Source organism: Thalassophryne amazonica, chromosome 18 (genome assembly GCF_902500255.1).
Source record: "Thalassophryne amazonica chromosome 18, fThaAma1.1, whole genome shotgun sequence".
In the NCBI taxonomy this organism is placed as follows: Eukaryota; Metazoa; Chordata; class Actinopteri; order Batrachoidiformes; family Batrachoididae; genus Thalassophryne; species Thalassophryne amazonica.
Window position 1 is genome coordinate 2,513,238 of NC_047120.1, and position 24,274 is coordinate 2,537,511.

The window sequence follows — 24,274 nt, forward strand, 5'->3', positions numbered from 1 at the left end:
GCGGCAGCTGTTGGGGCACACACAGATGCCACAGGAAGTGCTGAGACAAGATGACGCTGCCACAAAATGCTCCTGCCCTTGCTGAATTAAAAACCGCTGGGAAGCAACGAGCGCTTTCTACAAGGAGAAGCTAAACGAGCAGAAGCGGCGCGGCTCCAACCAGCTTCACTTATTATGAATTAATGGAGAAATAACTGGAGGACGACCCTTTCCAAGGAGGACACTGGAGTAGAAGTCGGTTTTCCACCGGACGAAAGTTCACCCGAGACACCGGAAAGCCTGGAGGTAAGTCTTGATAAAATCACGCTAACTCAACATTCCTTTTTTTTTTTCGAGACGTACTTTGAGCCAAATGTGTGGCTTTAGTTCAAGTTAAGGTTGGGGATTCATGTTAAGTTATCCCATAAATTTATTTGCGGAGTAAAGTGTATGAACACAGTCTGTCATGGAGTTAACCGACACTCTTTATCCTCGTTCACTTTAGTGCATCACATTAATTTCTGATCTCATATATACAGATGATGATGATGATGTAAGGAGCATGTCAGAGGAGATTGATGACAGCAGCTTAACACAACCTGAAGACCACACGGGAGGCTCCAGACAAAAAACTGAGTTTTTTTTAAAGAGTAATATGCTGCAAAATAAGACTGCAGTGAGTTATTGAAATTTCCTGTAGAGCTTTTTGAAAAAATAATGTTCAAGTCATTGCATATTTATGTATTTATTTGGAGTGCTTTATTTTTTAGAAATGGTAATATTACAAACTTCCAGCAGAATATGACAGTTAATATCCTTTAGACAGTTGAGACACAAACATATTTTCATTTCAATTTTGTTTTCCTGTTTTGAGCTTTGTGAAGTCAAAAGCCGTGTGGATGAGTTACAACATATTTGAATATAGAAGCAGGATGATTCTTTGGTATAATACATGACTGAGAGATCCACAAAGAGAAAAACATAAACCCTCTTTTTCTTTGCTAACTGAAATTATACATTCTTTCTAGATCGAAAGCCATCATCTGGTGATGCCAAGCTCCTGGGTGATCGGTCAGCCAAGCAGAGATCTTTCCTGGACAACATGCAACAGCGGCATGAGAGGAATCTGGAAAGAGAAGAGAGGCTTCTTTCCAGGTTTATGGAAAAAAGTACCCGCTCAACTGAAAGCATTATAGGGCAACGGTTTGATGGTCTTCAGGCTCTCCTTTATCAAGCCTATTCATCAGCTCCACATTTACATGAACAAAGTTAGTCTGGGACCTTGCTGAGACAAGCATGGTACAGCCCGAAAATGACCACTCGTCCCAAGTGTTACTTCAAATACGATTCTAAAAATTCTAAACTGCAGCAGCTGTAGGTTTTCCAAGGTACTCAGTATGCTCAGAATGACCAGTACATGTTTAGAAGGGTCATAGAAGAGTGTAAAATTTCTCGTTTTAGGTCAGTCGACCTACATACAGTCAGTCGACCTACATACAGTCTGGAATCACCACATATTTATTATCTTAAACTTTCTGTTGTGGATGTTCCCTGATAATCTTTAAAACATTTAAGACCTCTAGATACTGCTGTTTGCCAAAGATACAAGGTTTGTATTTTCCAATTTAATTGCATATTCCATTGATAACAGGACTGAAAATAAAAATTTAATATTTGGAAAATGTTCATTTTCTTTGGATGTGTGGTAATACGTTGACCCACTTATTTGAGCCATTTTCTCTTAAAATATCAAAATAGAAATTTTACACTTTTTTTTTTTACCCTCCCAAAGATGTACTGGTCATTTTCAACATGTTCAACACCTTGGAAAATCTCTAGCTGCTGCTGTTTAGAAAATACGTGTACATCTGTATTTGAAGTAACACTTGGGATGAAAAAGGGTTTGGGCATTTTGGGCTGTTAGTCCTGGATAGAGATTTTGGCACATATCTCAAGTTGTTCATTGGAGTCATATTAGTCTGGAACAGGTGAGTTAATCTTTTCTAAATGATGTGCACGCATCTCAGCTTGGTCCTCTACTAAGTCCACTGTTTCATCACCAATCACAGCGAGCCACCTGACCACCCAACCCAAGTTACCACCTGCCACTTCGGCACATGCAGAAAAATCAAAATAACAGTGGAAACGTTGACTACAGCCTACACAACATGTAGAAATTGAATATAAGAAACTGGCCCTGATGTTTAGTTTCTTAAAATTTTTCCTGATAGTATGTTATTTTGCTGACAAAGAGCCGCCTTTAGGGTTTGGTTTTATGATCTGACATTACAGTAATACCAGTTTAAGAATGCCAAGCTCTGATGTAAGTGATTAAAAGTTTTTAGTACTATATTTTATTTTTAACCAGATTGCTGTGGTGCTGCCAGGTTTTTATTTTATATGTGTACGGAAGAAGTTGTATTCACTTTAATAAAAAAAGAGAAAATGTTTGTCAGATTTTTTTATTATTATTATTATTGTGTTAATGGAGATGACCATTTTGGAGAGGGAAGTGATTCAACATGTACTCTTTCAATGCCATCGTTGTCCTGCTCCCACTGGAACGGCTCTGCATCCAGACTTGTGGTCCAGGCTGAGGAAAGATGCCATCAAAGTGACCAGTGTTCTCCAACCAGTTGTTGCTTGCATTGTTCCTCTCATTTTGACAGAAATTAGGAAGTGCACAGCAGGTTGCTATCACAGCTGGGGTAAAGGTGAAGTGAAAATCTCTTCAGTATCACCCTCCACCTCGACTTCAAAATCCTTAAAGTGTTTTCTTCTGTCACACAGAGTGAGCTGAGGTTCACATTAACAGATTTCTCCTCTGGGTTCAGATGTGTAGAATTTATGCAGCCTTTCAGCAACCAGTTGAGGAGTGGATCTGCAGGGTCACCAATGATTCGTAGCCGTACGTCTTCGCCCTCAGTGTTTTTCACACCCTAAAACAGAAAATGGTTATGTATTTTAAAATTCTGATGCTTAATGAGTCATTATATTCTTAAGAATAAATCAGGTGAACAAAGCACAAGGTGTAGTGGATATGACTTTTTTCCTCTTACGGTAAGTTTGAAAGGTATTTGGCAGTTGTTGAGCTCTCAAAAAGGTCTGAATGGCACAACAAATTGGAATCTTGGGCTTTTCCAGGCATTTTGCAACTGATGTTGCAAAATCTCAAAGCAAACAACTTGTTTTAGTTGAGGAAGGTAAGTAGGAAATGTAAAAAGACCTCACACACAAGGTTTGTTTCATTTATTCATTAAACTGCTTTGTCATATTTTGCAAAAGTTCACCGTTTAAAATAAGTTTTGTGAGATTTCATAGTGGGCTCTACCTAAAAGCCACAGAAAAAAAAGAAAAGTGGTAGCTGTGACGTTATTGATTGTGGGTCAATGAAAACGACAGACGTTCAGAAAAAAACCTACCTGCATTTGTCTGTGAGTCCCGTCAGTTATTTGAGGAATATAATTCGTTTCCTCAAAGCTCCGTCTGATCTCCAAGTCGTCTTTTTCATTTGGCTCGTAAATCAGCTGTTTAATCCGTCGGTGTTTTCGTTACGGCTTTCCGTGCTACATCACGTAAAAACACATTCCGCCGCGCTCGTTTCTTTCTGAACAAGTCCTGAAGAAGACGCGTGTTCCTCTGATGCTGCAGTTTCAAAAGAAACGCGCAAAAAATAACTCATCTTGATTAGTCCAGGTAACAAATCCATTGTTTATACGGGCGGGCTTCCGGGTACAACTCATTTGCGTATGTCACAAACAGCAGACGTCACAACGCAAAGCATTATGGGATTGCTCTACTGACTGAATCGGATCGTAACCACGGTGCACGTAAACACGCACAGCAAGCGGATCACTTTAGGGCACGTTCATGTAAATAGGACAATCTGATCCACCAATCGGATAGAATTCAATCAGATCAGAAATAAAGTGTCCATGTAAACGTAGCTACTGATCTCTATATAATACTGGATCGCTCTTTGGCCAATATTTTTGAAGCAAACTGGCCGCCATATTACCAGAGTCACACGCAACTTTGTTCTTTGTGATCTTGTATAAAAAATGCCTTCAAGCAGCAAATTACCAGTTCAGAGGCTGTGGACCAACATTTCACCTGTGAGTATTATTGAAATGGAATGTAATGAACAATAATTTGAAGAGTTCTATCCCTTAGTCCAGCATAGGTGCAGATAAAAGTGCTGGGCGGTATACCGGTTCATACCGAATACCGTGTTTTTGTTTTTTGGCGACCGCTATACAACGAGCCAGGCTCGTCCATTAGCTTAGCGCAGGCTATTCACCGAGCCTATCCCCGGCTCGTTGAATAGCTACTTCGTTTTTTTTTTTTTTCTCTATGATATGAATTTTAGAAATACCTCCATACCGGTGAGTGCGTTGCGCAGAGTGGGGGAACGCTGTGCCCACAGGGCATTGTTTGAGTGGGGACAGTTTAGCGGTTGCACCAAACAAGCAGCATGAGTACAGCCCGTGTAGAGTGAACGGATGTTTAGCGGTGAGCGTAATGGCAAAACAGGGAGAAAGTTCTGAAACTGAACATCCAGAACGAGAAACTGAAACGGAAGAACTTGTACCGAAACGAGGAGCTGTGTCCATTGTTTGGAAGTACTTTGGGTTTAAAAAGTCCGACGTCGACCAAACTACAATACTATGCAAATGCTGTCGCACTAAAGTTGTAGCAGGAGGAGGAAACACGAGCAATTTATGGTGGCAGTAATTAAACCATTACTTAAAAAGCCATCACTTGACCCAGCTATCTTAGCTAATTATAGGCCAATCTCCAACCTTCCTTTTCTCTCAAAAATTCTTGAAAGGGTAGTTGTTAAACAACTAACTGATCATCTGCAGAGGAATGGTCTGTTTGAAGAGTTTCAGTCAGGTTTTAGAATTCATCATAGTACAGAAACAGCATTAGTGAAGGTTACAAATGATCTTCTTATGGCCTCAGACAGTGGACTCATCTCTGTGCTTGTTCTGTTAGACCTCAGTGCTGCTTTTGATACTGTTGATCATAAAATTTTATTACAGAGATTAGAGCATGTCATAGGTATTAAAGGCACTGCGCTGCGGTGGTTTGAATCATATTTGTCTAATAGATTACAATTTGTTCATGTAAATGGGGAATCTTCTTCACAGACTAAAGTTAATTATGGAGTTCCACAAGGTTCTGTGCTAGGACCAATTTTATTCACTTTATACATGCTTCCCTTAGGCAGTATTATTAGACGGTATTGCTTAAATTTTCATTGTTACGCAGATGATACCCAGCTTTATCTATCCATGAAGCCAGAGGATACACACCAATTAGCTAAACTGCAGGATTGTCTTACAGACATAAAGACATGGATGACCTCTAATTTCCTGCTTTTAAACTCAGGTAAAACTGAAGTTATTGTACTTGGCCCCACAAATCTTAGAAACATGGTGTCTAACCACATCCTTACTCTGGATGGCATTACCCTGACCTCTAGTAATACTGTGAGAAATCTTGGAGTCATTTTTGATCAGGATATGTCATTCAAAGCGCATATTAAACAAATATGTAGGACTGCTTTTTTGCATTTACGCAATATCGCTAAAATTAGAAAGGTCTTGTCTCAGAGTGATGCTGAAAAACTAATTCATGCATTTATTTCCTCTAGGCTGGACTATTGTAATTCATTATTATCAGGTTGTCCTAAAAGTTCCCTGAAAAAGCCTTCAGTTAATTCAAAATGCTGCAGCTAGAGTACTGACGGGGACTAGAAGGAGAGAGCATATCTCACCCATATTGGCCTCTCTTCATTGGCTTCCTGTTAATTCTAGAATAGAATTTAAAATTCTTCTTCTTACTTATAAGGTTTTGAATAATCAGGTCCCATCTTATCTTAGGGACCTCGTAGTACCATATCACCCCAATAGAGCGCTTCGCTCTCAGACTGCAGGCTTACTTGTAGTTCCTAGGGTTTGTAAGAGTAGAATGGGAGGCAGAGCCTTCAGCTTTCAGGCTCCTCTCCTGTGGAACCAGCTCCCAATTCAGATCAGGGAGACAGACACCCTCTCTACTTTTAAGATTAGGCTTAAAACTTTCCTTTTTGCTAAAGCTTATAGTTAGGGCTGGATCAGGTGACCCTGAACCATCCCTTAGTTATGCTGCTATAGACGTAGACTGCTGGGGGGTTCCCATGATGCACTGTTTCTTTCTCTTTTTGCTCTGTATGCACCACTCTGCATTTAATCATTAGTGATCGATCTCTGCTCCCCTTCACAGCATGTCTTTTTCCTGGTTCTCTCCCTCAGCCCCAACCAGTCCCAGCAGAAGACTGCCCCTCCCTGAGCCTGGTTCTGCTGGAGGTTTCTTCCTGTTAAAAGGGAGTTTTTCCTTCCCACTGTCGCCAAGTGCTTGCTCACAGGGGGTCGTTTTGACCGTTGGGGTTTTTCTGTAATTATTGTATGGCTCTTGCCTAACAATATAAAGCGGCTTGGGGCAACTGTTTGTTGTGATTTGGCGCTATATAAAAAAATTGATTGATTGATTGAATTTACTCCACCACCTCAACCGCAAACATGTCCTGGAATATCAGGAATGTAAACTACGAGCTTCATCCTCCTCGTCTGCAGGTAAAGTTAAAGCAAGCTGCACACCTTTTCTCTTTGTTATTTATTTATGGATGATTCCTTACTGAATGTTTAGGGATTCTGATTCCTCTTCATTAATACTAGTGTGGACATTCATTTTTCTACAATATTCACTCCTCATAACAGTAGAATACGCCATTCCAAGCCATTTTATTGCAGTAATTATTCTCTAAATCATTAGAAAATAAGGCAAACACCCAGTTGTGCTTGAAAAGAAAAAATACTGTCAAATACAGTGAAACCGATATCATTTAGAAAAATACTGTGATATACATTTTGGTCATACCGCCCAGCACTAGCTTGTGTGTAGCCACATGTTGAGTTTTGTGTTGGACAAACTATTTTAAGATATTTATTAGGTCTACTTGTGCATAGTTTTGGAGCTTTAGGTGTTGTTGCTATGAGCTTTATTACTCATATTAGGCTGAAGCTCATAGAGCTGTGTGTAATAAATATTGCAAGGTAAAACTACCTCTGCTGTAGTTGTTTTATTCTTTCAGTGCAACTGTAAAAAAAATCCACGATTGCTATACAGACACCCTCTCTACTTTTAAGATTAGGCTTAAAACTTTCCTTTTTGCTAAAGCTTATAGTTAGGGCTGGATCAGGTGACCCTGGACCATCCCTTAGTTATGCTGCTATAGACGTAGACTGCTGGGGGGTTCTCATGATGCACTGTTTCTTTCTCTTTTTGCTCTGTATGCACCACTCTGCATTTAATCATTAGTGATCGATCTCTGCTCCCCTCCACAGCATGTCTTTTTCCTGGTTCTCTCCCTCAGCCCCAACCAGTCCCAGCAGAAGACTGCCCCTCCCTGAGCCTGGTTCTGCTGGAGGTTTCTTCCTGTTAAAAGGGAGTTTTTCCTTCCCACTGTCGCCAAGTGCTTGCTCACAGGGGGTCGTTTTGACCGTTGGGGTTTTACATAATTATTGTATGGCCTTGCCTTACAATATAAAGCGCCTTGGGGCAACAGGTTTGTTGTGATTTGGCGCTATATAAATAAAATTGATTGAATTGATTGATTGATATGGTACACACATGGTACAGTGTGTGTGGGCCAATGAGCAATCCAGTATTAAAACCCCAATTCCAATGAAGTTGGGACTTTGTGTAAAAAGTAAATAAAAACAGAATACAATGATTTAGGGGAGGTGGTCCAGAAGATCATGGGTTCAAATCCCCGCCTGACTGGAAAATCACTAAGGGCCCTTGTGCAAGGCCTTTAATCCCCTATTGCTCCCGGTGTGTAGTGAGCGTCTTGTATGGCAGCACCCTGACATTGGGGTCAGGCTGCTGACCCCCAACTGACATTGCTCATTGCAACAACGCCTAAAGCTCCAAAACTATAGACATAATAAATGTCTTAAAATAGTTTGTCCAACACAAAACTCAACATGTGGCTACACACAAGCCACGCCACCTATTATTATTATTATTATTATTATTATCATCATCTATGCCTCTGCTGGAATAAGGGATAGAACTCTTCAAATTATTGTTCATTACTTTCCATTTCAATCATACTCACAGGTGAAATGTTCGTCCACAGCATCTGAACTGGTGATTTGCTGCACATGAAGGCATTTTTTTTTATACAAAATCACAAAGAACAAAGTTGCGTGTGCCTGGTAATATGGCGGCCGGTTTGCTTCAAAAATATTGGCCAATGAGCGATCCAGTATTATATAGAGATCAGTGTAGCAGAACAAGACACCCACTTCCACTTTAGTCCATGGACCAAGCAGGTTTTCAGGACCACTGAAGGTGGTATTGGGGTGAATGTCGGGGTGCTATGTATTACAATACATAATTGTAAAGCGCCTTGAGCGTCTGATGCAGATGGAAAAGCGCGATATAAATGCAGTCCATTTACCGTTAACCATTTGTAAATCCTCTTCAACCTATATTCAATTGAATACACCACAAAGACAAGATATTTAATGTTCAAACTGATAAACTTTATTGTTTTTGTGCAAATATTTGCTCATTTTAAAATGGATGCCTGCAACACGTTTCAAAAAGCTGGGACAGTGGTATGTTTACCACTGTGTTGTATCACCTTTTCTTCAAACAACACTCAATAAGCATTTGGGAACTGAGGACACTAATTGTTGAAGCTTTGTAGGTGGAATTCTTTCCCATTCTTGCTTGATGTACGACTTTGTTGTACAACAGTCCGGGGTCTGTGTTGTAGTGTTTTGCGCTTCATAATGCGCCACACATTTTCATTGGGCGACAGGTCTGGACTGCAGGCAGGCCAGTCTACTACCTGCACTCTTTTAGTACGAAGCCATGTTGTTGTAACACATGCAGAATGTGGCTTGGCATTAGGGCTGAAACGATTAATCGAGTAGCTCGGATAATTCGATTACAAAAAATGTTTGAGGCAAATTCTGTGCCTCGAAGCTTTGTTTAATATTGTAGTACATATGCCAGGCCTATGCGTGATCCCCAGACATCCCCAGAAAAAAAAAAAAAACAGACAACAGAATAACTGCTAATCAAATTAGCAACGATAGCTACCACTTTCCAGTGTGACACACAGAATAAAATAAAGCCTTTTAAGAGAAAGACGGTCCACACTGATCATCTGAGATAGACTTACTGTGCATTTAAAGTGAAGCACTGTGTTTGTCTATTTTTAAAAAACACTCAGGGGAGTGACTGTTGAGCCGGCGGCCGGCTGCTGTCTCTCTGCCCGGTGTGAGGGGCTGTCAGACCAGACAAGTCACAGCTCTGTCCCTGGCTCCATTAAAAAACAGTAAAAGTCCACTCTTTCTTCTGTGTTTCCCTCAGACTTGCAGTGTTTCTCTTTTTAAATTTCCCTTTTTTTTTTGGCAACACACAACGCTTCATAAACTCATGTTCAACCTCCAGCTGGAATGCATCTGCTGTGTGTGTGTGCGCGTGTGTCTGTGTGTGTGTGTGTATGTATATATGTATGTATATATATATATATATATATATACACACACACTTTGCCAAAATCTCGCAATACATGACCCCATCCATCCTCCCTTCAATAGGGTGCAGTCGTCCTGTCCCCTTTGCAGAAGAGCACCCCCAGATTATGATGTTTCCACCCCCATGCTTCACGGTTGGGATGGTTTTCTTGGGGTTGTTCTCATCCTCTAAACATGGTAAGTGGAGTTGATTCCAAAAAGCTCTATTCTGGTCTCATCTGACCATATGACCTTCTCCCATGCCTCCTCTGGATCATCCAGATGGTCACTGGTGAACTTCAAACGGGCCTGGACATGTGCTGGCTTGAGCAGGGGGACCTTGCTGCCCTGCAGGAGTTTAAACCATGACATCATCATGTGTTACTAATGTAATCTTTGTGACTGTGGTCCCAGCTCTCTTCAGGTCATTGACCAGGTCCTCCTGTGTAGTTCTGAGCTTTCTCAAAATCATCCTTACCCCACAAAGTGAGATCTTGCATTGAGTCCCAGACCGAGGGAGACTTACGGTCATCTTGTGTTTCTTCCACTTTCTAATGAATAATCATAACAGTTGTCGTCTTCTACCAAGCTGCTTGCCTGTTGTCCTGTAGTCCATCCCAGCCTTGTGCAGGTCTACAGTTTTTTCCTTGTGTCCTTAGACAGCTCTTTGGTCTTGGCTATGGTGGACAGGTTGGAGTGTGATTGATTTGAGTGTGTGAACAGGTGTCTTTTATACAGGTTCAAGTTCAAACAAGGTGCAGTTAATACAGGTAAAGAGTGCAGAATAAGGGGGCTTCTTAAAGAAAAATTAACAGCTCTGTGAGAGCCAGAATTCTTGCTGGTTGGTAGGGGATCAAATACTTATTTGCAGCAGTAACATACAAATAAATTATTAAAAAAATCATACATTGTGATTTTTTTTTTTTTAAGATTATGTCTCTCACAGTGGACATGCACCTAAGATGAAAATTTCATACCCCTCCATGGTTTCTAAGTGGGAGAACTTGCAAAATCGCAGGTTGTTCAAATACTTATTTTCCTCACTGTATGTATTAAAAAATGGTTAAATTTTACAAGTTGGAGAAAACAAAACAGAAAGCCACATCCCATCACCATTTCAGCAAAATGTTGACACTCTGGCGCAGCGACATTGTGCCATTGCTTAGGGAGAGCCCTGGACTATTGATGTTTAAAAACGCAACAGTACTTTTTATCAAATGAATCGATACTCAAATAGTAAAATAATTGATAGCTGCAGCCCTACTTGGCGTTGTCTTGCTGAAATAAGCAGGGATGTCCCTGAAAAAGACGTTGCTTGGATGGCAGCATGTGTTGCTCCATAACCTGGATGTACCTTTCAGCATTGATTGTGCCATTGTCACAGATGTGTAAGTTGCGACAGGTTGCTTTGTAATCCCTATGGAAGGACGTGTTGTGGATCTGTAGTGACGTGGAGATATCTGTCTGGAGTTTATACTTGACGTGGACATGTCCTGTCTCTGGCAATCAGGCTGTGAGCAGGACGTATGTCCCTTTTGTCTTTTATTTAACACAATTATGGCAGAGTTTGAGGGGGAGAAAGCGAGGAAATGCAACAACAGCCGGTGTTTTTTTTTCTCTTTTTCTTTTTTGCCTGCATGCGTGTGCGAATGAATCATCCGTAAAGATAATTTTATTAATTACACAGATGTAAAATAAAACAAATGATGACTGGTTTATAACACAATGACAGAGTTTGAGGGGATGGTCCGCGAATGATGTTTCGCGTCGGGAAATATACTGGTTCTTTAATAACGGCTTCGAAATATACCCTGTTCTTTGTTTAATAACACGATTTTTCATTGGTCTAGCTCGATGTGATAACCAATCATTGAATGTGTTTTAATGTGGCTCGATCTGTATCAGAACAAAAATCTTTTCTTAGCATTTTGCAGGCGCCTGTTAGACAAAGCGATCAAATTGAAGAAAGAGATTATTTAGTAGATATAATTTTGACCAGTGCAGCCTATTGCCTTAAGTAGTATTTTATGTTTTTTATCTCTGTAGTTTGAAGAAGCCTTAGTGAAAGCATTAAGCATCCATGACGAGTGTTCGATAAATTTCAAAATTCAGATTGCTTACGATTTTTGGCATTTCAAAAACAAAATGCTTAGCTCATGTTGTAAGTTAATAACCATTCATTTATTGAAATAATAATTTTTCACATATTTGAAACTGGTACAAAACCTGCAGATGTTAGGGAACCTATGCCCAATTTTTGTGTGTGGTTATTTTATTTTTGCTTTAGAAAACTGCATTGTAAAACACAAACCACTTCACCTCAAAGATGGTAATGATTGTTTAAAATCTTTAACATTGGGTGTTCCTGCAAGCTTTCCAAACAAGTTTGAAAAGGCCTCAAATCGCAGCCCCCAGTCCGGGGCTTTGCCCCTGGACCTCATTGGGGACTTAGGCAGCCCCCAAACCCCTCGACAAATTAGTTTCAGGCTTAGCCATATTGCGTTAATGCCAGCCCTGCGTTTATTCAATCTCTGCATTTGTTCTCTCCCTGATAGTTCACTGATTCATCGATTCACTCGGTCAATAACTCTTTTTGTGTCTTTTTCAAGGCTTTCTGCAAACATGTCTAAAGCCCAACAGCTGAGGGAAACAACGGCTGACAGCTGCTGATGAAGAAATATTTGATTTGTTTGAAGGATAATGTAAAAGCTCTGATTTGACCTTGTAACACACTGAAGGTCAAGAGTCTTCTTTATAAAACAGAGCCTAGGACTCATGCTCATAAAATGTAGTGTGTGCAAAAAAAACAGATTGCTTAAAAACCATGAATATACACACCTATAAACAATGTTCTTTATAAATCACACTCCGGAATTGTGCACACCTGGATCAGCCACATATTCCACCCTCTAAATGACCACATTCAGCCATAAATGGTCAATGCAAAACACCTCAAATGTTTCAACCAGATAAACGTTTACTGACCTTGACAACTGAGATGAAGTGCAAGTAAAACTTCTCTGAAACAGAAATTGAAGTGCTTGTGGAGAAGAAGCTAGAAAAACATTTTGTTTGGTGGTTACAACAGTGGGCTAACAAACAGAAAATTGCAGAGTATCAAGATGTTGCAGGTGCTATTTATGCAGTCGGATTGATTTGTTTCTTACCTTGTCCGGATGACTGCATTAATCTAATCCTGTGTACCACAAATATATGTACACTAACATGTTGCCCTTGTGGATCCACGGGCTCGAGATTGGGTTGTGTTTATAAAATAGATAACTGACATTTTTCATGGGTGGTAATAAATTAAGCAATGAGTAGGAATTAAGTGTCAGTCCAGAATGTTTATAGAACCTTCGACCTTAACAGTTTTTAGAAAAGGAACTCTTATTTCCTGTTAAATTAATTATGTAATTTTTACTGTCTTCATGCATTTCTAAATTGTTTAGGTTGTTATCATATACATACTATTATCATTATTATCGTTTTATTATTACCTCTATTTTGTCATTTGATTTTTAAATGGGCCACAATGGAAATAAGTCTTTTAATTTTGTGTCATCCATGTATTTTTAACATATTTACAATTATACACACTTATGTTGAATTTACTAAATAAAGTCACACACTCTGACTTTTAATATAAAGATGATTTACTGCCCCCTGCTGGAATGACGTGTGGGCCCAAAATGTAATTAGCAGTGTTAGCTAATATTTATATCTTCTCCAAAACTATTTGTCCTGTCAGTGTTCTGTTTTGGGGGTGTTCATCCTTGACCCACAATACATTAGTACGTCAAACGGCAGATCTCAGCTGTGCTCAGTTTGTCCCTGATTGAAGTTGCAAGTACACACAGCTGTTTGTTTTTATGACATGCAGGTGCTTCTAATTTTATGCACAAACAGGGTGGAGATAAAAAACGATACACATTTCACTTGTGGTGTCAGAAACATGAGACTGAACTCACTCATGGTCATAGCAACATAACAAAAGTGACAAAACCAATTGAACTACAAAATCACAGTAAATCAGTAACACTAACAACACTGTTAAGCTAACATGAACCACAAAATCAACAATAATCATAATAATATTAAACCAAACAGATCTCTGGTACTGGATCAGAAAAGTGTTGGTATTGGTAGATATCCAAATTCAGGTATCAGGAGCGGAAGTGAAAATTTTTTGATCGTTGCATCCCTACTTCCATGTATGACAATCAGTGTCACTGAACACTGCTTTTTTTATTCGTCCGTATTTTATCAAGGTAGGTCATTGAAAATTTTCTGAAGATGTTTTCTAGGGCAAAAACATCCATAGATTCCAGATCTGCCATCACATTTGCACCAGCTATTATGCTTCAGGTGCTACAGGCCCCGTTTTGATGCTGAAAATGGCGCACCCCCAACCGCCCCCCCCCCCCCCCCAAAAAAAAGCATAAAAAAAGTATAGTTTTGTGAAAGCATTCTTAATTATAGCAAACAAATGTCAGTGTTTTTATTCCACTTTCTTTCCAGTCTTTCCTTGAATTTTGTGCATTCTCATAATTTATTATAATACATCCTATCTGGGCACCAGATACAGTAGTAAATTTCAAAAATGGGATACAGAGCTAATTTTTCATTCTATAGCATCACAAAAATGGCAGTTTGTCCATTATCGCAAAAAATAACAAAAATTCAAAGAGCTGTAATAAAGATGGTATTCAATGGATAATCTTCATATTGTAGAACACACATATCTGGGGTACTAGTTATATCTGTGTAAAACATTGTGGTCATAACTTGAAGGGTTTTTGAATTATTGACTTGAAAATCGAATATGATTGTAGAATGTCAAAAATCGGCCTCCGGTCTCTTTATAATTTGACCATATGGGCAAGTGCTCAGCCACTTAATAATTTTCTTGGAGAGCATATTAAGCACATACCAACTTTATGTCATAATTTGATGCTACAGAATGAAAAAGTAGCTCTGTATCCCATTTTTGAGATTCTCTACTGTATCTGAGGTGCCCAAATAGGGTATATTCCAAATTTGAGCTTTATATCTGCATTTTTAGCTGAGATAATACCTTTTAAACATTAAAAAAGCTCAAAATGCGTTTGCGGTTGTAAAATAGGATTGTGGGTACCCTGATTTAAAAAAAAAAAACTACTTGAAATTACCGTATTTTCTGCACCATAAGGCGCACCGGATTATAAGGCACGCCCTCAATTGGAGGGTACTTAACGCTTACAAAAGGCGCACCGGATTATAAGGCATGCCCTCAATTAGCGGGTACTTAACCCTGACAAAAGGCGCACGTTAAAACATATAGTCTACAAAAAAAAAAGTAATGGAAGCAAAACGGTGAGTGTATTTTAACTTTTTAACAACTTTGAACTATTCAACAATATGGTACTCACATTATTTTTTATTATGGTTCTGTCACAAATCCATCGAAGTCCTCATCTAGAGTACTGACGGGGACTAGAAGGAGAGAGCATATCTCACCCATATTGGCCTCTCTTCATTGGCTTCCTGTTAATTCTAGAATAGAATTTAAAATTCTTCTTCTTACTTATAAGGTTTTGAATAATCAGGTCCCATCTTATCTTAGGGACCCCGTAGTACCATATCACCCCAATAGAGCGCTTCGCTCTCAGACTGCAGGCTTACTTGTAGTTCCTAGGGTTTGTAAGAGTAGAATGGGAGGCAGAGCCTTCAGCTTTCAGGCTCCTCTCCTGTGGAACCAGCTCCCAATTCAGATCAGGGAGACAGACACCCTCTCTACTTTTAAGATTAGGCTTAAAACTTTCCTTTTTGCTAAAGCTTATAGTTAGGGCTGGATCAGGTGACCCTGAACCATCCCTTAGTTATGCTGCTATAGACGTAGACTGCTGGGGGGTTCCCATGATGCACTGTTTCTTTCTCTTTTTGCTCTATATGCACCACTCTGCATTTAATCATTAGTGATCGATCTCTGCTCCCCTCCACAGCATGTCTTTTTCCTGGTTCTCTCCCTCAGCCCCAACCAGTCCGAGCAGAAGACTGCCCCTCCCTGAGCCTGGTTCTGCTGGAGGTTTCTTCCTGTTAAAAGGGAGTTTTTCCTTCCCACTGTAGCAAAGTGCTTGCTCACAGGGGGTCGTTTTGACCGTTGGGGTTTTACATAATTATTGTATGGCCTTGCCTTACAATATAAAGCGCCTTGGGGCAACTGTTTGTTGTGATTTGGCGCTATATAAAAAATTGATTGATTGATTGATTGATCTTCTGTGTCTGAATTGAACAGCTGGGCAATTTCGCCATCAAACACGCCAGGTTCCCGCTCATCTTCCCTCTCATCATTGCTGTCGTTTTTGCCTTCAGCCGAATGGTGACTGTAGAGACGCTTCTCCCGGCTGTTCTTTGTTCAGTGACCCATTGCTCGAGTTGGTCTTCTAGCTGTGGCCAACATTGTTTCCGCGGAAACTCCGTTTGGTCCTTTTAACTTAGCGCAGTTCATTTTCTTGTTTCCTCTCGCAGCTGTTCTATTCCCATGAACAACCGCGTAACTGACAGCCTGCAGTTTGAATTGTGCCTCGTAAGCATGTCTCTTCGCTGACGCCATTTTCGGGGGTCCTTAGACAAACAAATGTTGTTTTGCAGGATACCTGTAGTATACGGTAACTACCGGAGGAGTGGCAGAGGTACGTGTACGTACCACGGACTCACGGACTCTTCTCTGATTGGTTTATCGCTGGCAGCGTACGTACTTTACGCGTTACGTAATGTTCTCCGATTGGTTTATCGCTGGCAGCGTACGTACTTTACGTAGTACGTCCCTGTGTCAGCGGGAAATGGTCCGATATTCCAATGGTCAAAGACAACGTCGGTCGTTTTTACAGATTTTGGAATTCAGTGCACACATAAGGCGCACCGGATTATAGGGCGCACGGCCGATTTTTGTGAAAATTTAAGGCTTTTAGGTGCGCCTTATGGTGCGGAAAATACGGTAAGCAGAAATATTTTGCATGTGTTTATCAGACATATGTAGGTACTTGTAAGAAAGAAAAAAAAATCACGAGAATCGGAGTTGGTGACCCGGGAAGATTTTGGAAATTCTGATGATTTCACACGGAACTACCCCATTCCTTAAAAAGACAATAAATTACCAGCTTGTGTGTTGTAGGTGCGTGATTGCGTATAGCGGGGTATGTCAACCTTTTCCTGCTTGTTCCTGTGTCGTCGGAGGACATGGAACATTAAATCTTTACTTATGTCTTGTTGATATTTTCAGAGATGTACACACACACACACCACTGACTTCATGAATGAAATTCGGTCAATAAAGGATTCATTCATTCATCTTCTACTGCTTAGTCCAATTAAGGGTCGCGGGGGGCTGGAGCCTATCCCAGCAGTCGTAGAGCGCGAGGCGGGGTACACCCAGGACAGGACGCCAGTCTGTCGCAGGGCCACAAACAGACAAACAAACCTATGGACAATTTTAAAGATTCCAATCCACCTAACCCGCATGTCTTTGGATGTGGGGGGAAACCGGAGCACCCGGAGGAAACCCACGCAAACATGGGGAGAAAATGCAAACTCCACACAGAAAGGCCACGGGAATTGAACCCACAACCTTCTCACTGTGAGGCAACAGTGCTAACCACTAAGCACTGTACTGCCCTCAATAAAGGATAATTGTGTAAAAATATTATGTGTATTTTAATGGTTTTAGGAGCCGCGCTGAACGTAGAAGCAGCAGCTTAACAGCGCAGATCCGTGTCACTTTCCCGAACACTAATACGCGTATTTGGGAATGTATAGGTGTCAGAGTAAGTTTAATACTTTCGGACATGGTTTAATTTTAATTAATTTTACTGGCTCAATATCCAGGTCAGAATGACATTTTAACACATATTTTGTGAGCTTCTTTCTGAGTTTGTTCAGTTGTGAATCCCAATTGAAAATGCATTAACAGCCGAGAACTTCGTCAATATGTTGCCCGGTGAGGAGGCGTCATGTCGCTGTCCATGAAGGGACGTTCACATTTAGTAGGCAGCATTGGGAGTGCGGACTCTAGTACTTATATAATAACCTCTTTGGTTGTAGTTTGTTTTTTTGTTTTGTTTTTTTTTTTCTCTCAGCTCCGGGGAGAAAAAATTGGCTCCACAGTAATTTTCATCTTGCTAAAAGTTTTCTGTTAATTCCAGGTCTTTTTTCAGCTGTGGGTCATTCCAAACCAAGTCACCCAATTTTCATGCAATTCAGGATACATGTTAATTTTGACACCCCCCCCCCCCCCCCCCCCACACACACACACACACATAATGCCTGCTCATTTTTGGGCACGAGTCACACACACAGTGAGTGAATGGGAATGCCGATAAATGTTCTGAATTGTCCAGCCATCCATTTTCTACAACCCCTGGCAAAAATTATGGAATCACCAGCCTCGGAGGATGTTCATTCAGTTGTTTAATTTTGTAGAAAAAAAGCAGATCACAGACATGACACAAAACTAAAGTCATTTCAAATGGCAACTTTCTGGCTTTAAGAAACACTATAAGAAATCAGGAAAAAAAATTGTGGCAGTCAGTAACGGTTACTTTTTTAGACCAAGCAGAGGGAAAAAAATATGGAATCAATTCTGAGGAAAAAATGATGGAATCATGAAAAACAAAAGAACGCTCCAACACATCAATCAATCAATCAATCAATTTTTTTTTTATATAGCGCCAAATCACAACAAACAGTTGCCCCAAGGCGCTTTATATTGTAAGGCAAGGCCATACAATAATGATGTAAAACCCCAACGGTCAAAACGACCCCCTGTGAGCAAGCACTTGGCTACAGTGGGAAGGAAAAACTCCCTTTTAACAGGAAGAAACCTCCAGCAGAACCAGGCTCAGGGAGGGGCAGTCTTCTGCTGGGACTGGTTGGGGCTGAGGGAGAACTAGTACTAGTTGCACTAGTATTTTGTTGCACCACCTCTGGCTTTTATAACAGCTTGCAGTCTCTGAGGCATGGAGTTCATGAGTGACAAACAGTACTCTTCATCAATCTGGCTCCAACTTTCTCTGATTGCTGTTGCCAGATCAGCTTTGCAGGTTGGAGCCTTGTCATGGACCATTTTCTTCAACTTCCACCAAAGATTTTCAATTGGATTAAGATCCGGACTATTTGCAGGCCATGACATTGACCCTATGTGTCTTTTTGCAAGGAATGTTTTCACAGTTTTTGCTCTATGGCAAGATGCATTATCATCTGGAAAAATGATTTCATCATCCCCAAACATCCTTTCAATTGATGGGATAAGAAAAGTGTCCAAAATATCAACGTAAACTTGTGCATTTATTGATGATGTAATGACAGCCATCTCCCCAGTGCCTTTACCTGACATGCAGCCCCATATCATCAATGACTGTGGAAATTTACATATTCTCTTCAGGCAGTCAGCTTTATAAATCTCATTGCAACAGCACCAAACAAAAGTTCCAGCATCATCACCTTGCCCAATGCAGATTTGAGATTCATCACTGAATATGACTTTCATCCAGTCATCCACAGTCCACGATTGCTTTTCCTTAGCCCATTGTAACCTTGTTTTTTTTCAGTTTAGGTGTTAATGATGGCTTTCGTTTAGCTTTTCTGTATGTAAATTCCATTTCCTTTAGGCGATTTCTTACAGTTCGGTCACAGACATTGACTCCAGTTTCCTCCCATTCGTTCCTCACTTGTTTTGTTGTGCTTTTTCGATTTTTGAGACATATTGCTTTAAGTTTTCTGGCTTGACGCTTTGATGTCTTCCTTGGTCTACCAGTATGTTGGCCTTTAACATCCTTCCCATGTTGTTTGTATTTGGTCCAGAGTTTAGACACAGCTGACTGTGAACAACCAACATCTTTTGCAACATTGCGTGATGATTTACCCTCTTTTAAGAGTTTGATAATCCTCTTCTTTATTTCAGTTGACATCTCTCGTGTTGGAGCCATGATTCATGTCAGTCCACTTGGTGCAACAGCTCTCCAAGGTGTGATCACTCCTTTTTAGATGCAGACTAATGAGCAGATCTGATTTGATGCAGGTGTTAGTTTTGGGGATGAAAATTTACAGGGTGATTCCATAATTTATTCCTCAGAATTGAGTGAGTCCATATTTTTTTCCCTCTGCTTGGTCTAAAAAAGTAACTGTTACTGACTGCCACAATTATTTTTCCTGATTTCTTATAGTGTTTCTTAAAGCCAGAAAGTCGCCATTTGAAATGACTTTAGTTTTGTGTCATGTCTGTGATCTGCTTTTTTTCTACAAAATTAAACAACTGAATGAACATCCTCCGAGGCCGGTGATTCCATAATTATTGCCAGGGGTTGTATACCAGCTTATCTATATTATAATATCCAAGTGGCCTCTGTGTGAGTGTCTGCATGCGTGTGTATGGCTTTCATCATGGAGTTCTTGGGGAGAGCTTACATTTGCGGTTTGGTGTGCTCATGTATTTTGGGTCAAGAATGAATGCTGTGGAAATTGGAAATTGATAAGACCAATAGTTTTGGAGAAATTGGTGATTTTACCAAACAGTGAACAATGGACACTGTGGTGCAATGCACCATGGCAGTTTGGGGTTTTAGCACGTTATTGGTCTTTGGTAAAAAATGACACGACAAAGTGATCCTCTAACCTTCTTGCTGTGAGGCGTCAGTGCTAACCACTAATCCACTGTGTCGCCCACTGTTCTAAATCATATCAATTTGTTTCTTTTCAGACATGCAGCAGTTGTTGCTGATTAAAGAAGAAATTCTCCCTGAACAGCAGGAGGGGAATCTGAGTGTTGACCAGGAGGACATTAAAGAGGAACAAGAGAATCTCTGCATCAGTCAGCAGGAGCAGCAGCTGGAGGAGGCCATCAGTAAGTTCACTTTCACTGCTGTCACTGTGAAGACTGAAAATGAGGAGGAACAAACCCAATGATTTACTGGGTTTCTCATTGCAATGGAATAAACATTATTCCAGACTTCAATGTGTGGCAACACCTTTAGATTTTTTTTTTTTCCAAATATATTTTTATGTACATAAATTGTCTCTTGCACACCCCCTCACAGCTGTCTCAGCAGTTTTGGAGACCAGGTTCTAGAGTTTCAAACCACAGGCTTGAGAGTTATCAGAGGATCGTCAAAGCCAAAGTGATGAGAGTGCAGAGGCTGAGCCTGTAGCCAGCAGCTCATCTGTGCACAGACTTTATCAAACGCTGCTCCTCTTGTGGCCCTGCAGCCAGAACCACTCGAGCATCTGACCAAGGTGACTGTATCATACCACATAGACGCACCACCTTTGAGCAGATGGCCTTATCTGTCAAGGGTGGTCATTTTTAGAACACCATACCATCCACTGTTAGGTACTTTTAGTACTTTAAAAACACCTGAAGGGATGGTTAATGTCCACCCAAACCTGCCATCATAGTCAGTAGAACCTTGGACATTGTGTAAAGGGCTGGGAATGTGATGCAATCTGTGTTATAGCAGCACTGCTGAGTGCACTACTGTTTAATATGATTTTGTGTTTTTTTTTATGATTATATTATGTGTTTTTTTCTTTTATTATTTTAGGAATTTGCCTGTACCATCTGGTAGGGGGGCTGACAATGAAAATCAGCCTATGGCTGCAATTGTGTACATTTACATTCTTATTTTGATTTATTTTTAAAACAAAACCTTCATTAATGTACATTGTTCCTCTGACCACATAAAATTGAATCAAACGCTGACAGCAGAAGCTGATGGAGAAGACGATGGAGGACCACAACCAGCCAGCAACTCAGGTCCAAACAGTCATTTACAACCAGATACAAGTGGCAGGAGTTCAGACAGTTCAGGAACTGAGACTGACAACAGCTGTGAATACAAACAGACCCGAGAACTTCATTCAGCTTGTAACTGTCAGACACTCTTGTAGTAGCTGATCTTGGGGTGACGCCTTTCTGGTGTATTCATGGATTCTCCTTGTCTCATCTTGGATCGTGTCTCTGACACTCACGAATCCTTGTCTTCCCTCCTTCGGCTGCTCATAGAGCCTCAGAGTGCTAGAATTTGAGTAGAAACCTCTGTGCATTATGAGGAGTTTTCATGTCTTGACATCAGTGGGATCTAGCTCCTCCTGTGGCCAGATTATTTTTCCATCTGTGTATCTGATGATTGGTAGAACATATGTATTAATGGCTGAGATCTTATTCCTACCATTGATCTGAATTCTCAGTACCTGTCTGACCTTCTGGCAGTATTTGGCTGTGACTAACTTTGCCTCTTCATCATGGTTCTGATTGGCTTGTGGGATTCCTCGGTACTTGTTGCTGTCCTTTATGTCCACTATCTCTCTCTTCACTCACTCACTCACTGAGGAAGCTATACATCTGAGGACCTCACATTCATCACCAGAATGTAGGCTGTACCCTGCTCCACCTGTACCACAACAGGAGACACAGGCAAGCCAGACTACAAGCTCAAACAGGGCCGCACAACCAGAATACCGCTCTGAACATGTGGCTGTAACAAACTTCATCACCCCACCTGGAATCCGACAAGCTTCTCTCCCATGAACCTTAACTTTATCTGCTCCTCAGCCAGCAATAGCACTAGCTTTGTGACACCTTTGAAACGCCTGTGTGACATGCTCAGGGGCCACCACCACCACCAGTAAGTCAAACAGGGAAACCCCATGCTGCCCAAACAGTTTCCCATAACACCTGTGGATGACATTCATCCCCAGGACCTGGGAATCTGCAGAGACATACCAGGAGAATCCTTCACCAAGATGCCACATGCTGGCAGCAGGTTAGGCCTCAGGTCCGTGGTGGAGAGGAGTGAGGCAGCAGATTGATGCTCTGCCGGATGTTACTGCTGCTTTGCTGTGAGGTTTATCGTCACTGTGGATGTTTTGTCAACTTGATGATATGGCTGAGACTGGATGACGCAAGGGTGCCCTCTGGTGTCCAGTTCATGAGATTGTGTTGTTTTAGATGATGTGTTAAACGTCTAATTTTATAGTTACCATTTTTTAAATAAAAAATATAAACTGTCACTAATAAATTACACTTGTACTGATAACCGCTTCTACTGCCTCTTTCTGCAAAGGACCTGTGCGCTTGGATTTGAGTGTAGAGTTCCCTGGGCTAATCTCCCAGGGTGGTGTCAGACGTTTGACCTATCATAACCAACGCTGTTGATTATTTGCACGATTTCCCCAGTCCGCTTCACCGCACACCTGAAACTTTTCCACCCTGAAGGTGAGGCCAAAATCAGAGAGGAAATCATTCCCAGAGAAGCCAACTGCTGCTTTGTCCTGAAAAAGAAAAAAAACAAAACACAAATTAAACACTAACAACAATTCTACTTTTAACATAAAAAACATACCTCATCTCAATTTGCATCCCACTTCTGACACCAAAATGTGCCAGAGCAAACAATATTCAATGATTTAAACAGCCAAAATTCACGAGGGGAGTAATAAGTTGTACTGCTGACAACAGCCTGGGTTTCACCCAGGCAATTCTCCAATCAAATTGACTCCAAATCAAGACACACAGGTTCGTTCACAAATGAGAGACAGAAGTGGTTCCAAAATACAAAAGAATGTATGAATAACAACCTATTTAAAAATCACTAATTTCCTAAAATATAGTTTAAAAAAAAGAAACCTAAATTATCAACTGTCCAGATCATGCTTAATTCCTTCAGCAGCATTGGGGGGGGGTACCTGCTCCCACAGGAGCAGGAACCACCGGCAAGGATGGCACAACAACAACGGGGTCTACCGGTGGGCTCAGGCTGACTTACAACCTCTGCAACGTCTGCCTGAGGAGAAGGTAGGGTCACTGCTTCTGCCAGAACAGAAGTAGACACTGGGTCCTCAGACCCCAACACCAACCACCTGCCATCAAACAACCACTTGTCCTCTGGCTGCGACTGCTCTACAGGGGATGGAGAAGGCACCACAGCCCCATCGAGTGAATCAAATCCCACCACAGCTTTCAACACAGACAGCTGATCCTGTCTGGCTCTGTTTGAATCATCCCTAGGGACGATGGTATGAACCATTCCCTCATCCTGTGGTGCCCTCAACATACAATACATCACTGAGGACCGATGGTCCTGGGTCTTATGGCGGCCCCGTACTCCAAAGTCTCACAACCAAACCAACTGGCCCTGCATCAAAGGAACATCGCGGCGACGCTGATCACGAGCTTTCTTGCGACGCTCTGCAGCAGTCTTCAGCTGATCTCGAGCTCCATCAAAAGCCATCTGCAAGTGAGTGTGGTGCTCCTGGACCCATCCATGACAAAGCCAGCTGGCTCCAATGCCATAAAAGCCACAAAACTGCTTAATCAATACGGTCTCAAAACTCTGTCCCCGATCAGAGTGCATCCAAGCTGGAACTCGTATCTCGAAAACCATTCTGTAACCAAAACCTGAGCTCCTGTAGCAGCTCACTGATCATCAAATCAAATCAGTTTTATTTATATAGCGCCAAATCACAACAAACAGTTGCCCCAAGGCGCTTTATATTGTTAGGCAAGAGCCATACAATAATTACAGAAAAACCCCAACGGTCAAAACGACCCCCTGTGAGCAAGCACTTGGCGACAGTGGGAAGGAAAAACTCCCTTTTAACAGGAAGAAACCTCCAGCAGAACCAGGCTCAGGGAGGGGCAGTCTTCTGCTGGGACTGGTTCTGAAGGGAGAGAATCAGGAAAA

General features: G+C 41.1%; 1 protein-coding gene and 2 long non-coding RNA genes across 3 annotated transcripts in view; 1 reads left to right on the forward strand and 2 right to left on the reverse strand.

Annotated features, from left to right (window-relative positions):
• The window catches only part of LOC117530229 (zinc finger protein 174-like), a gene marked incomplete at its 3' end in the record, with an annotated part of 87,477 nt that overhangs the window by 53,791 nt on the left and 9,412 nt on the right, over positions 1–24,274 (forward strand). The window lies entirely within an intron of this gene.
• On the reverse strand, positions 1,904–3,731 carry LOC117530270. Its single transcript, XR_004566279.1, has 2 exons — positions 3,402–3,731; positions 1,904–2,918 (listed from the first exon to the last, which is right to left on the reverse strand). It is a non-coding gene; the product is annotated as an uncharacterized LOC117530270 (long non-coding RNA).
• LOC117530256 lies at positions 5,427–20,380 on the reverse strand. Its single transcript, XR_004566265.1, has 3 exons — positions 20,295–20,380; positions 12,539–12,542; positions 5,427–5,439 (listed from the first exon to the last, which is right to left on the reverse strand). It is a non-coding gene; the product is annotated as an uncharacterized LOC117530256 (long non-coding RNA).